We start from the raw sequence: 5,794 nt of genomic DNA on the forward strand, positions 1-5,794 counted from the left end.
TCTGGCAAGATATGACCCCTTGCCAAGTCCCGCCCCCCCCAAGCCACAAGTTCACATCCACACTCTGAGGGATTCAGTGTGTTCCCTGCCTTGGAAAATGGAGGTAGAACCGCCAGCCACCAATAGACGGTAGATGTCTCTGTGGCTAATCCTATCGTGTTACAACTTTGAGGGAGGTCTGTCCTGCCTCCCCACCTCCCTACCCACCTTGGGGCACCTCGCTCCAAGTCACTGGCTCCTGTGTGGTCCCCAACTGCTGTCTAGTCCCTAGTCTTCTTTTGTTTGTTTGTTTTGTTTTTCAGACAGGGTCTCATGTGGTCTAGGCTAGCCTGGAACTTCCTATGAGGCTGAGGATGAACTTGGACTTCTGATGCCCTTGACTCCAGTGAGCGCAGGGTCACAGGTGTATGTCACCGCACCCCGTCTACACAGTCCAAGGATGGAATTACCTGCACAGCAAGCGCTGTACCCACTGAGCCACCGTCGCCCAAACCCCCTAGTCCTCAAACTGATCAAGCGACTATTTCAGGTTTCTAGGGCACAACCCATTCCCCAAAGCCAAGATTCTCAGATGGGGAAACTGAGGCCTGGAGAGAATGCCAAGAAGAAATCTGGTCCACTCTCTTAGTCACCAAACCCAGCTTCATTCCTCATCTTGTCTCTCTGTCCCTTACGCTTCAGAAGTCAAGGAACAGTAGGTTGTGGGATGAGGGCCGGGCACAGATGTGTGGGAGACCACAGGGACCCCCTTCAGCACAAACCCCCACCATCAGTAATTCACACTGAGTGCCTGGTTGGACACAGTCTGAGCCTTAAGCCCAGTGAGCCCAACGCCCCCATCAGATTTAATTCACCCACAACGCCAGGCTGGGTTCCAGCCGTGGGCACTGACCTCAGGTTGCATCTGACTTTGACTGAGTCTGGCCTTGACATAGACTGGCCCTAACCAAACTTAGCCTGAGCTTGACCACAGACAAAAGGCTAATATCCACCCTGGGCTGAATCCTGACTCCAATCTAGCCTAAAACCCATCGCCTTTCCAAAACTAAACTCCAGCCATGGTGCCACACTGAGCCCCAATCTAGCCTAAGCCCTGAGGGCAACCCCAGAACTAACTCTGGCTCCAAACTGTTCCTGATCTTAACCTTAGACTAAGCCTAGCTCTTGTTCTTGACTGATCCTTGAGCCCAACTCCAGACTGAAGCCTGGAAATGTAGATTGAGCCCAGAGCCCAACAGTGACTTTAATCCCAATGTCAGATTAAGCCCTGATCCTCACCCAAACCCCAGACTGAACTTGACCCCAAGACAGCGCCTTGAGCCAGCTCACAGAGACCTGGAAGTTATGCATGGTGGCCTTCAACTGTAATCCAGCAGGTAGGTGACTCTGGGTAAAAGAGCGCCCTAGCAAGCCTGGCGGCCTCAGTTTGATCCCTGGGACCCACATGATAGAAGAAGAGAGCTGATTCCCACAAGCTGACTTCTGATCTCCACATGTGTGCTGTGGCACATGCACACACACATGCACACACACTATGCATGTACACACACAAAGATAGACAGATATGTAGATAGATAGATAGATAGATAGATAGATAGATAGATAGATAGATAGATAGAATAATAACAAATAAAAATAATTCTTAAAAATGTTATAGGCCAAGTGTGATGGCTCACACCTTTACTCTCAGCCCTTGGGAGGCAGAGGCAGGCAGATCTCTATGAGTTTGAAGCCATCCTGGTCTACCTAATGAGTCTCAAGCCAGCCAGGGCTGAATAGTAAGATAATGAGACTCTGTCTCAAAAATAAATAAACAAACAAGTAAATAAATGATGAGATTGAGAGCTGGCTCAGTGATTGAGAGCACTTGCTGCTCTTGTAGAGGACCCAAGTTGAATTCCCAGCACCCACACAGTAGCTTACAGCCATCCTAACTCCAGTTCCAAAGGATCTGATGCCCAATTCTGACCTCCAACCAGCACTGGGCACGTACACACACACACACACACACACACACACACACACACACACACACACACACATGTATGTATGTATGTATGTATGTATGTATGTAAAACATTCGGGCATATACACACACACACATATATATGTAAAACATACATTCCTACACGTAAAACTAAATAAATCACTTTCAAAAGAATTTCCTGGTTAACTCTACATGAAAGCAACACACTGTTGTTTGTTTTAAACATTCATTGGCTACATTGTGGTGATATATTGTGCACCCCAATAAAGCTTACCTGGGGATCAGAGAAGCAGAAGAGCCAGCCACTAGCTTACCTCTATAAAATCCTCAGCCTCCAGAGAGCAAGTTCCTGTTCCCTCATGCCTTATATACCTTTCTGTGTCCTGCCACATTCCTTCCTGGGATTAAAGGCGTATGTCACCACTGCCTGGTTCTATTTCTCTCATGTAACCCAGTGTGGCCTTGAACTCACAGACATCCAAATGGATCTCTGCCTCCCGTGTGATAGGATTAAAGGTGTGTGCCACCACTGCCTGACCTCTGTGTCTAATTTAGTGGCTGGCTCTGTCCTCTGATCCCCAGGTAAGCTTTATTGGGGTACACAATATATCACCACACTACATATCAAATTTGAAGTTAGCCTGGACTACATAAGACCCTATCTCAGAGAGAGGGCAGAATGAATATGGAGACAGCAGACACAAATCCTGATCCCTTTGTTGCCAAGCGAGTAGCAGTTGCTCAGAAGGGTGGAACCACCGAGGTCCTAGGAGGGAGAGTCAGGCCACGGACAAACTGTCACCCAGGCCGGTCCCACACCTCTTGGTGCAGGAGGTAGGAAGCTGGGCATGGTCGTGCATACCTATGACCCCAGTGCTTGGGAAGTTCAAGCAGGAGAAGCAGCAGTTTAGAGAGCAGTCTGGGCTGCACAACAAGACCCTGTTCACCTACCAAAGGGGAACCAGATCTGTGGAGCTGGATCATAGCAACCTTCCGGTTTCTGTTTTAGATGGGGGAGGGGAGCCAGGCAGAACTGTCCTGGTGATACAATGAGCCCTTCCATTCCGCTCCATCAGCTCTCACAGGCAAAGGGAACAGACTCGGTGCAGGGGGAGAGAATACCCAAGATTGGACCATAGAAGGCCTAACACTGGGTCAACACCTCCATGAGAATAGAAGCCACACCACCATGAGAATAGAAGCTGATGTAACCATTCATGAACCACACGGAGGAGGAGCCCCCATCATATAAGAAAAGAGGGACGAGGAGACTTCAAGTCCTCTCAAGTGCCCTCTGGTCTCTGCAAGAAAGTCCAGGACCCCAGGGAGCCTCGTGGAGCTCCCCCACTCTTAAACATCACCCCAGTCCCTGGTCCCCACATCTTGCCTCACTATGAGTATGTGTGCTCACAACCACTGAGAAGAAATCAGCCTGAAGGAATGTAGTTGTCCAGGGGCCAGTGGCTGGGGATGGGCGCCGGAGAGGGAGCTGCGGGGAGCTCGGGAAGACACAACTGACATGTGCAAAGGCAGCCAGCCAGGCAGGCAGTACCGGCCCAGCCATTGTTCCCAGCCCCAGGGTCAGGTGCACTGGGCTCTGGCCCAATCCCAGCATGGCTCCAGACTTCCCCAGACCTGCCTGCCTCCTATCTGCCCCAGACCTTTATGTCTGAGCCCCTCCCCAGCAAAGCCTGGATCAAGAAAAAGACAGCACTTGACCTCCTCGCCTCCCAACTGGCTCTGTGAACCTGGGCCTGCCTCTTGCAACATGGCCCCTCTCAACCTCACGTTCCAAGTCCTTCCACAAGCCTTACTCTGTTTAGACTTCTCCTGTGAATAGAACCTTCTGGATGCGATGTGGATGCTAATAGCTGAGCGTAGCTAAAGCCTGTTACTCTCAAAGTGTGGTCTCCAGGACCCATGACACCAGTGTCCCCCCAGACACATCGATGCTCGCTGGGCATGGTGGCTCACATCTGTAATCCCAGCACAAGCTAAAGGCCAGCCTGAACCTCAGAACATGACTGTGTCTCAGAAACAGAGAGACTGGAGACTGGGGAGATGGCTCAGAGGGTAAGGTACTTGCTGTCAAAACATTTGTATCCCCAGCACCTATAAGAAAAGTGGGTGTCTGTAATCACTATGCTGGGACACCAAGACACGTGGATCCCTGGGAATTACTGGACAGCCAGACTAGCCAAAGCAATGAACTCCAGGTTCACTAAAAGACTGTTTCAAAAATGAAAGATGGAGGGCTAGTGAGATGGCTCAGTGGTTAAGAGCACATCCTGTTCTTGCAGAGGGTCCAACTTCGTTTCTAGCATTCAAGTGGAATAGCTCACAACTGCCTGTCACTACAACAGGGAATCTCATACCTCTGGCCTCTGAGGGCACTACACTCATGTGCACAGACCCCACACAGACATATAATTAAAATTAATTTAAAAAAAATTTTTTTTTTGTTTTTTGTTTTTTGTTTTTTGTTTTTCGAGACAGGGTTTCTCTGTGTAGCTTTGCGCCTTTCCTGGGACTCACTTGGTAGCCCAGGCTGGCCTCAAACTCACAGAGATCCGCCTGGCTCTGCCTCCCGAGTGCTGGGATTAAAGGCGTGCGCCACCACCGCCCGGCTAATTTAAAAAAATTTAAAGGTGGAAATGCAAGCTGAGGAAGACATTTCAGCGTCCACCTCTGGACTCCATATGTGCCAGTACAGGCAAACGCATCCCCCGCTATACACACACACACAGGTGATAGGCATACACAGACACAGACACACACACACAACACGCACACACACACAGACAAGGGTAGGTAGGTGATGCAGGTCTGGGAGGCTGAACCAGAGGATGGAAAGTTCATGGACTAGAAGAGGAGAGGGGTGGAGAAAGTAGGGAAGGGGAGAGAAGGGGATGGGAAGGGAAATTCTTTTGTTTTTTTAATTAAGAAATTTCATTATATTTAGGATAGTGTCTTTTCTAATAATGTCTTTAGTTTTTGAAATTAGACACATTATTGTGGTGGTTTGAATGAGAATGGCCACCATAGGCTCATACGCTGGAATGCTTAGTCACCAGGGAGTGGGGCTGTTTGAGAAGGATTAGGAGGATTGGAATAGGTGTGGCCCTTTTGGAGGAGGTGTGTCGCTAGGGTGGGCCTTGAGATTTCAGAAGCCCAGAGCCAGCCTCTCTCTCTCTCTCTCTCTCTCTCTCTCTCTCTCTCTCTCTCTCTCTCTCTGCCTGTTCCCTGTGCATCAGGGTGTAAAACTCGCAGCTTCTGCCCCAGCCCCATGCCTGTCTGCTTCCCACCATGAGTATCACAGACTAACCGCTAAAACTGTAGGCCAGCCCCCAGTTAAACGCTTTCCTTCCTAAGAGTCGCCTTGGTCATAGTGTCTCCTCACAGCAATAGAAGAGTGACTAAGACAATTATGTGTCCCCTTCCAATCTCTTCTCTCTTCTCCTTTTGCTGTCTCTCAAATTCATGGCCTCCAGCCTCTTTTCCTTTGTTGTTACAGAAATAGATACGACACGCCACTTAGTCTCTAAGTCTGTATAATGTCACTTGTATATATATATAACTTCAGGGCTGACTACTTGGCCATCCAGTTTTTTTGGGGGGGAGCATGGAAGGCGAGGTGGTCCTTAAGCCCTATTCTACACCAGCTGGATCAGAACCTGTTCAGTAAACCTTCAAGGGAATCAGGTGCACACTCAAGTTCAAGTTTAGGGATCACTGACTTAAATACAACTGTGTGTGGTCAACCCAGGCAGCCTTTATAGAAATCTCAGACCTTTGAAGACTGAATGA

Source organism: Peromyscus californicus, unplaced genomic scaffold (assembly GCF_007827085.1).
Source record: "Peromyscus californicus insignis strain IS unplaced genomic scaffold, ASM782708v3 Scaffold_2__1_contigs__length_46816999, whole genome shotgun sequence".
NCBI classification, from domain to species: Eukaryota; Metazoa; Chordata; class Mammalia; order Rodentia; family Cricetidae; genus Peromyscus; species Peromyscus californicus.